Source organism: Gorilla gorilla, chromosome 8 (genome assembly GCF_029281585.2).
Source record: "Gorilla gorilla gorilla isolate KB3781 chromosome 8, NHGRI_mGorGor1-v2.1_pri, whole genome shotgun sequence".
Lineage (NCBI taxonomy): Eukaryota > Metazoa > Chordata > Mammalia > Primates > Hominidae > Gorilla > Gorilla gorilla.
The window spans coordinates 38,901,632-38,911,787 of NC_073232.2; the positions used below are offsets into that span (position 1 = coordinate 38,901,632).

Below are 10,156 nucleotides of genomic sequence, written 5' to 3' on the forward strand. Positions count from 1 at the left end.
CCTTCCTTTGCATGTCTCATAATTTTTGTAAAAAACTGGATATTTAAAATACTATACTGTAGCAACTCTGGATACTGATTTTTCTTCCCAATTATACTTTGTTGTAATTATTACTTTATATAACTTTATGTCTTATGAAGAAGCCAAGAGAAGAAAGGAGAACAGCTATATATTATGGAGTTTAAAAAAATATTAACTTTATTAGTATAGTTTCTTAGGTACTTTTTCATCGTTGGTTTGCTTGTTGATTTGTTTACTCACTTCCCTGAACTCATATAATAAATTATATTTCTCCCTGCAGTGTGAAACCTTTGATGTTGCTCCTGAGAGGGTACAGCCTAGGGATGGAGATAGACACCCTGGGATTTACAGTGCTTTTAGTGGAGCTTTCTGGCAGTCTCTTTATGGGTTTCTAAGTTAAACTGCTTGCCTCTGTTGGTATCACACCCAGCTGTTGGGGTACACTAAATTGTAGGCTGATTGTTCTATTGTTTTTGACAATGACATGGTGCATAAATAGCTTCACAGTCGCATCTAATAATGTAAGAGCCCCTCATAAGGGTAGTTTTTGAAGCAAGTCACTGAAATTTGTTTTGACTCCAGGAGGGCTCTTCTTGGCTGTCTTTTTTGTTGTTGTTGTTTTTTTATTTTCCTAGTAACTAGTTGGCCTAGAGTTTAACTGATGCTTTCATGGATCTACCAACATCCTTTCAATTGCTTACATCTGAAATCTCCACTGTTTTTGACAGTGCACTTAGGCTTGAACTTTTCTACAGTCTGTTCCAAATGAAGTCAGTTCCCCTGGGGAGAGCATTGGATCTTTCTGTTCTTATGGGCTGATTTTTCTCCCGAGCAAAAATTTTAGGCGACTTCTCCAGAGGTGAGGTGGGGACAGTGGCATGCTACTCTTGAGTGACATCCTTGATTTATGGGCAAAGTGCTGGGTGGAGGCAGCAGCCTCTGGTCTTTTCTTGCCTCCCCAGGCATGAAAACCACCTTACCAACATGCTCAGGCAAGGGTAATCAGGACTCTAGTATTCTTAGCCTTCTACACCTGAGCTAGAGCCTTTACAAGAAGCAGGTGGGTAAAGGGAGGGAACACCTGACCTCTTACCCATATTCACCTGGAATTTAGCCTCTGCTACATGGAAGTTAACAAGTATAAGAAATGCTGGTAGCCTGCCTCAGCGAGAGAGATACAGTAGCACCTACATGGGAACTGGATGGAGAGACCCATCTTATTGACCAAGCTCAGTCAGAAAGGCACTTCCACCACACTGAGCTGAAAAAGGAGAGAGAGGGATTAGGTCATAGCTCAAGTGCCACAGACACTCACTGTTCTTACCCAGCTTTAATAGATTTTGTTAAATATTCCCAGAGACTTTAAATGGCTGTTCATTTTATAATTTTTACCAATTATAGTTATTTCACTCAAGAGAGGATTTGCATGGCTCCTCCTGATACCATTCATGATGTTGTCTTCTTTGGGAAATTATTTTGCAAGATAGGGAAAAGCACAACCCACAAAAGAAAAGTACACTTAACTGCATTCAGATTAAGAAATTCTCTCATTAAAAGATAGTATAGCAGCAGTAAAAAAAGGCACAGGTTGGGAGCAATTTTTTGAAACAAATATAGCCAATAAAGAACAGATATATAAAATATCTAAAGAACCCTCAACACTCAATAAAAAAGACAACAATCCAATGGAATAAAATTAATGATAGATGTGAATTGACAACTTGGAACAGAAACTGACATGATCAGAATATTCCTACAAACACTCAACCTAAGTAATTATCTAAGCAATGTAAATTAAAACCACGGTGAGCTACTACTACATACCTATCAGATTAACAAGCATTAAATTATTTCATCAACAACTTGCAGTGCCCAGAGTATAAATGCCAAATGCCATGCCCACTGAAACACACACACGCGCACACACACACACACACACACACACACACACACACACCCCCACCAAGGATCCCTGGAGAAGTGGATAATTTCAGACCTGGGCCAGGATAAATATAAGATGAGCGTGCAATAGCCTATCACAGAAAATAAAAAGAAGGGTATCAAAACTGTCAAAGTGACTCAAGGTCCAACTCAAGGAGGCTCCATCAGACAAAGTTGAAAAATCTGAGTATCAGAAAGAACAAGAACTGAGATGGATTGAACCCCATCAATTATATTTAAATTCATGAGCTTTTATACTTTATTATTTTGAATTCTAAATAGTACAAAAAATAAATTTATTAGTCATCATTGAAGAGTGGTTGTAAACCAACTCATTTTTTCCAAGAACAGATAAACATTATAAAACAAATCATTTTTGTTTCATCTTTACTGTATGAACTCTACTACTAAGTAACTCAACAGTAGAAGGGAAAGTTTCTCTTCATAGAAGTATTCCAGCTATTTAGTTGAGAAGGGATGAGAAAATTAGAATTAAACATTTTGCAGCATGAAACAAATTACGAATGTAGAGATTGAGTACCAACTGCTAAAATCACAAGGAATCAGATAACCAGGCATTACAATGGAAAAATACGATACCAACCCTGTAGCCTATAGTCCTAACTAGTAACTTACTGGTATATCAAACAGCATCATGGAGATGCAATCAGCAAAATCCAGTCTGTGGAAAATTCTACCGGATAAAACATTTAATTTCTTTAACAAGTAAAGGAAGTGGAGAAACAGAAAATAGGAAAAGGAATCTGCAGACCAAAAGAATACATGAGACATTAATCATTTCCAATATGTGAATTTTATTTGATACTGATTAAAACTATTAAAAATGTTCATGATGATACTGACACTACTGGATATTTGCTGGTAAGAAATTTTTTTTTGAGGTATGGTACTGGCACTGTGGTCATTTTTTAAATAAAAAAGTCTTAAAGTTGTAATACCATACAATATTTACAAATTAAATGATAATGATTTTTTTTTTTTTTTGAAACGGAGTTTCGCTCTTGTTGCGCAGGCTGGAGTGCAATGGCGCGATCTCGGCTAACTGCAACCTCCCCTTCCTGGGTTCAAGTGATTCTCCTGCCTCAGTCCCCTGAGTAGCTGGGATTACAGGCATGTGCCACCACACCCAGCTAATTTTGTATTTTTAGTAGAGACGGGGTTTCTCCATGTTGGTCAGGCTGGTCTTGAACTCCAGACCTCAGGTGATCCGCCTGCCTTGGCCTCCCAAAATGCTGGGATTACAGGCATGAGCCACCGCGCCCAGCCGATAATGATTTTTATGCCTGTGGTTTGCTAAAAAATGACATGTGATAAGGGAAGTGGATATCAGCACACATGAAACAATACTGACTAGGAGATGATAATTCTTGAAACTGGGTAATGGATACTTAGGATCCATTACGTTGTTTCTCTATTTTTTTATGCTTGCAAATCTCCATTAAAAGCTTAAAAGTTTTAAACAATACCATATTTTAGTAACGATTTGGAGCAATGAGTACTCTTACAGACTGCAGAGAAGAAGGGGAATGGGTTCACTTATGGGGCGGAAGTAAAGTAATCAATAGCATACTTTAAGATGCACATCGGGGGTCGGGCGCGGTGGCTCAAGCCTGTAATCCCAGGCTTGGAAGGCCGAGGCGGGAGGATCACGAGGTCAGGAGATGGAGATCATCCTGGCTAACGTGGTGAAACCTCGTCTCTACTAAAAAATACAAAAAAAAAAAAAAAAGAAAGAAAGATGTACATCACCTACGACCAAGCAATTCTGCCCCTGCATATGTGATGACTACGGAGGAGTTCTCCCAGATGTGCACAAGGTGGCAGGCAAAATACTTTCAGAGCAGCACATATTTGTGTGTGCCAAAAACTGGAAGCAGCCTTGATGTTCGTCAACAGAATAGACAAGAGTGTGGTGTATTCATCAAAAGCTTTTCAATAGAGCAGTAAAAGTTAATGAATTGTAGCTACATAAATCAACTTTGATGACTCTCATAGATACAATGCTAAGATGAAAAAAAGAAAAAGCAAAAAAGTAAATTTTAGAAAAATTCACATGTTTTTATAAAGCTTTAAACATATAACAACATTACACTCACACATATGGGAATAACTGGAGATGCTATACAATTATAATGATATGAAAAGACGGATAGGTACCAAATCACGGGTGGAGAGTACCTGTCTAACAGAAAGAAAAATGTGTTTCAGGAAAGGTACAAAATAGAATTGAAATGTATGGGTCATGTATTAACTGTTATGCTCAGTTGTACACATAATACACAAGTGTTTACTTTAGTATTTTATAGCATTTTATATGCCTGAAGTTTCACAATTTTAAAATGTCAAAATGAGTGAAGGAACTGAGTAAAGGTTATGAGTCTAGAAAAGTAAAGCATGGAAGAGAGAACATAAGACCCAACATATGCAATCCCAGGAACGGCCATTGTAAGGAGATATTTGTGCTGATTCTTGAAGAATAACAATGAAATGAGCAAATACTTTCTTCTAAGAGACAGAAAAAGAAAGAATGTTCAAAGTAAGATAAGCCATTTTTTTGCAGGGCCTGCAGGTCAAATACACAAGGCTGATTTTTTTTAACAGCAAGGGAGTTAAGAAAGGTTTTTACCTTTTAAAATTGTTGCATTTAAAATAGTGTGTTATGTTCATCTGTGCTACTTTAACAACATACATGAGATTGGGTAATTTATAAACAATACACATTTATTTCTCACATTTCTGGAAGTTGAGAAGTCCAAGGTCAAGGCACCGGCAGGATTGGCATCTGGTGAGGGCTGCTCTCTGCTTCCAAGATGGCGCCTTTTTGCTGAAATTTCCAGAGGGGAGGAAGGTTGTGTTCTTGCATGATGGAAAGTATGGAAGGACAAGAGAGCTCTCCCTTCAGCCTTGAGCTGTTTCATAAGGGTGTTAATTCCATTCCTGAGGCCAGAATATTCAGGAGTTAATCACTCCCCAAGTGCAACATCTCTTAATACTGTTGCATTAGGAATAAATTTCAACATGAATTTTGGAGGGGACACTATCATTCAAACTATTGCAGATGGCTATTTAAGTATCTACATAGTATCCTGAGTTTTGCCTCTTGGTCCACAAAGCCTAAAATTTTACTATTTGGCACTTTAAGAAAAAGTTTGCCCAGCCCTAGAGCTTTAAATATTTGTTTCCCAGTACTTCTGTATGTATATTCCTGGTGCTGATATAGAAATAAAAAAATACCCTCAGTTATAAAACGTCTTATGAGCTTAAGGGAGTAAGTGCAGTTTTATATTAGTCAGTGGCAAAGGCTGGAAATATAATTAAAACTGCCTTAAACAAAAAGGGTGGATTATTTGCTTATGTATCTAAAAGTCCAGCATCATGGCTTTAAGCCAGCATGGGGAGCTCATTGTGCTCAATTACATCACGTGTTGTCTTTTTTTGTTTCTAGAGTCTGCTTTCTTCTGCACTGACTTCATTCTCAAGCAAGCTCTCCTGTTTTTTTTTTTTTGAGGCCAATATTACTTTAATACCAAAAGCAAGATAAAGGCATTACAACAAGTACAATACAGACCAGTATCCTCCAGTGTCTTCAACAAAATATTAGCAAAAAATATTCCCCAAAAAATTAGCTAATAAAATTCAACCTTGTATGAATTACACACAATGGTCAAATAGGATTTATTCAAGGTATGCAAGTCTGGTTCAATATTCTAAGTTCAATCAATATAATCCACCACATCTATAGATGAAAGAAGAAAAATTATATGGTTATATCAATTGCTGATAAAAATCTTCAGCAAAATATAACTGGGGGCACTTCCTCAGTTAGATAAAGAACATCTACAAAAAAAACAAACCTCCAGATAACATCATCCTTAGTGGGGAAAAATGGGTGCTTTCTCCATAAGACCAAGAACAAAGCAAGAATGGCCCTTCTCCCCGCTCTTATTTACATCATACTTGAAGTCCCTAGTGTAATAGAATAAAAAGCTAAAATAAAAGGCATGTAGTTGGGGAAGAAAGAAACCAAATTGTCTGTAGACAATGTGATTGTCTATGTAGAAAATACCACATAATTTTTTAAACCTTTCTGTAACAAATAAATGAGTATAGCAAGGTTGCAGGATAAAACGTTAATATACAAAGGTCGACTGTTTTCCTTTTTTTTTTTTTTTTTGAGGCAGAGTCTCACTCTGTCACCCAGGCTGGAGTGCAGTGGTGCAATCTCAGCTCACTGCAAGCTCCACCTCCCGGATTCATGCCATTCTCCTGCCTTAGCCTCCCAAGTAGCTGGGACTACAGGTGCCCACCACCACGCCTGCCTAATTTTTTGTATTTTTTTTAGTAGAGACGGGGTTGCACCATGTTACCCAGCATGGTCTTGATCTCCTGACCTTGTGATCCGCCTGCCTTGGCCTCCCAAAGTGTTGAGATTACAGGCATGAGCCACTGTGCCCAGCCAGTCGACTGTTTTTCTTTCTTTTTTTTTTCTTAAATCATACTTTAAGTTCTAGGGTACATGTGTACAACATGCAGGTTTGTTACATATGTATACATGTGCCATGTTGGTTTGCTGAACCCATTAACTTGTCATTTACATTAGGTATTTCTCCTAATGCTATCCCTCCCCCTGCCCCCCTCCCCACGACAGGCCCTGGGGTGTGATGTTTCCCTCCCTGTGTCCAAGTGTTCTCATTGTTCACTTCCCACCTATGAGTGAGAAAATGCGATGTTTGGTTTTCTGTCCTTCTGTCCTTGTGATAGTTTGCTGAGAATGATGGTTTCCAGCTTCATCCATGTCCCTACAAAGGACATGAACTCATCCTTTTTTATGGCTGCATAGTATTCCATGGTGTATATGAGCCACATTTTCTTAATCCAGTCTATCATTGGTGGACATTTGGGTTGGTTCCAAGTCTTTACTATTGTGAATAGTGCCACAATAAACATACATGTGCATGTGTCTTTATAGCAGCATGATTTATAATCCTTTGGGTATATACCCAGTAATGGGATCACTGGGTCAAATGGTATTTCTAGTTCTAGATCCTTGAGGAATTGCCACACCGTCTTCCACAATGGTTGAACTACTTTACACTCCCAACAGTGTAAAAACGTTCCTATTTCTCCACATCCTCTCCAGCATCTGTTGTTTCCTGACATTTTAATGATCGCCATTCTAACTGCTGTGAGATGGTATCTCACTGTGGTTTTGATTTGCATTTCTCTGATGGCCAGTGATGATGAGCATTTTCTCATGTGTCTTTTGGCTGCATAAATGTCTTCTTTTAAGAAGTGCCTGTTCATATTCTTTGCCCACTTTTTGATGGGGTTGTTTTTTTCTTGTAAATTTGTTTAACTTCTTTGTAGATTCTGGATATTAGCCCTTTGTCAGATGGGTAGATTGCAAAAATTTTCTCGCATTCTGTAGGTTGCCTGTTCACTCTGATGGTAGTTTCTTTTGCTGTGCAGAAGCTCTTTAGTTTAATGAGATTCCCATCTATCTATTTTGGCTTTTGTTGCCATTGCTTTTGGTGTTTTAATCATGAAGTCCTTGCCCATGCCTATGTCCTGAATGGTATTGCCTAGGTTTTCTTCTAGGGTTTTTATGGTTTAGGTCTAACATTTAAGTCTTTATTCCATCTTGAATTAATTTTTGTATAAGGTGTAGGGAAGGGAGCCAGTTTCAGTTTTCTACCTATGGCTAGCCAGTTTTCCCAGCACCATTTATTAAATAGGGAATCCTTTCCCCATTTCTTGTTTTTGTCAGGTTTGTCAAAGATCGGATGCTTTTGTTTCTAGAGCCTGCTTTCCTCTGCACTGACTTCATTCTCAAGCAAGCTCTCCTGGTTTTTGTTTGTTTGTTTGTTTGTTTTTTTGAGAAATATTGTATTTAATGGTAAAGCTTAGCACACCCCAGCACTAGGAATGATGTGGAGTTGCAGCAGCAGGGACACGCAGGTGACCATCAGGGAGGGCAAAGAGGATGAGGAAGGCAGCCATCAAACCGAAGAGCCCCAAGTCCCCAGGCAAAGCCCAGAATGACATAGGAGAAGAACTGCTGCTTGAGAGACGGGTTTCTGGCATAGCCAATGATCAAGCTGCCAAACACTGTTCCAATGCCAGCCCCTGAACCAGCCACACTTACAGTGGCTGCCCCAGCACCAATCAACTTGGCTGCTGTGTCAATGTTCCATGAGACAACACTGGTCTAAAACTCCTGTCTGGCCACCTGGAGTGGGGAGCTGCTATAGGAGGGCTGTTTAGATGAATTCTCTGGGCTATTCAAGAAGGAGCCAGACACAGGCCTGATTAGACCCCTGGTACAACAGCGCATCAGAGCTGGAGAAATGAGTAGTGCCCCGGTCTGCATTTTTTCAGTCTGCACTCCCACTGCCCTGAAGCCCCTGCTCAGCCCACAGCGCTCGCCTGGCTCAATGTGACTGACTCACCTCCCAGCTTTAGCCCTTAGCAATGGCAGCTCCAGGCTTATAACATCCTATTAATTATTAGTCCAGGAAATTTCCAAGGGTATATATTCCTTATCCCGGCTTGGATTAAGTGCCCATCCCTGGATCTGGGGGTGGGTATTATACCTCCTTGAACACATAGCCAGAAAATATAGGAGGCAATTTTCTAGAGGAAAATGACAGGACTGTTCCATAAGAAGAAAGAGTAGATATAGGATAGGCAGAAACCTTCACGCGTTCCCTTTAAACTCTATGCAGACGATGTTTTTTGTTTACTGGAAAGTTATTTCCCCTCTACTCCCACCACTGCCAAAACTGATGATAAACTGACTCTCCCCAACTCTTTGGGTAATATAAAGTTTTCTATAGTCCTAGGCTGCTCACTTTTTGGTGGACCAATGTATGGATTTGTCTGCTTTGGTTTCAGTATGTAGCTTTATTTATTTATTTATTTTGAGATGGAGTCTCACTCTGTTGCCCAGGCTGGAGTGCAGTGGCGTGATCTCGGCTCACTGCAAGCTCCACCTCCCAGGTTGACACCATTCTCCTGCCTCAGCCTCTCGAGTAGCTGGGACTACAGGCACCCGCCACCATGCCTGGCTATTTTTTCATATTTTTAGTAGAGATAGGGTTTCACCGTGTTAGCCAGGATGGTCTCCATCTCCTGACCTCATGATCCACCCGCCTTGGCCTCCCAAAGTGCTGGGATTACAGGCGTGAGCCACCACATCTGGCCTTCAGTATGTAGCTTTAATTTACATTTGCCACATCCTTGTAACCTAATGACTTTTTTTTTTTTTGCTTTGGTTTCTCAATAATGCTTGTGAAAATTAAATTCTCTAGTCCACATTATAAATTAATGGGAATGCCTCTATTTGACACATGAAACAGTTACTGCCTGCTGCTATGGTTTCCACTACAGATGCAAGAAAAGAGTATCTTCATGCTTTCATGGGATTGCTGCTGCCATGATTGAATGAGGAATACAGGAGGAATATAGGAATACAGGGAAAAACAGAGAGAGATCTTTTGCAACTCAGAAATAACCTTGAAAACAGTGAAAAGCCTGAACCTGTTTTACTCCAAAGAAGGATCTAAAATTTAAGTTTACATGAGAATTGTTCGAAAATTTTTTCCCATATACCCTAACCTTCTGGTTGACTTCACTTTTAAACGCTTAAAAGTTAAAACTAAAAAAAAAAAAAAAGAAAAAAGAAAAGAAGGGACTAGTGGGAATTATGGCACGTGTATAAATCCAACAATTAACCAACATTTGGGAATACCTACAAGGCAAACCTTTGCTTTACTATATTTTCAACACAATTAAAATGTTTTAGGTGATAATATACCTCTTTAGTCAGTTTTACCAAAGCCCAATTCCTAACAGTAGGAATGAGGAAAGGAGAAAAGGAGGTGAAGAGGTAACAATATTCCGCCACATGTATGGTGAAAAGCCATCTAAGACACACTTTCTCAGTCCCGGTCTGAACAGGAGAGTAAGTTCTCAGCCTTAGTAATTGCCACCCCATCTGATTAAACCACACCCTCCTTAAGTCACTCCAGGAAATCAAGCATGGACAGAACTTTCAGGCCCTGATAGTCTGCTTAAAGCTGAAAGTTTACCGAAATAATGTTTTATGGGGGAAAAAAAGAAAAATGCACACATATATGGACTACCCAGACAAGTAGTTCCTCTGACACTATAT

At 39.3% G+C, this 10,156-nt stretch overlaps 1 pseudogene; it reads right to left on the bottom strand.

Moving 5' to 3' along the window:
• Positions 1 to 7,902: 7,902 nt before the first annotated feature.
• Positions 7,903 to 8,353, bottom strand: LOC101129600 (ATP synthase F(0) complex subunit C1, mitochondrial-like; annotated as a pseudogene).
• Positions 8,354 to 10,156: the final 1,803 nt, after the last annotated feature.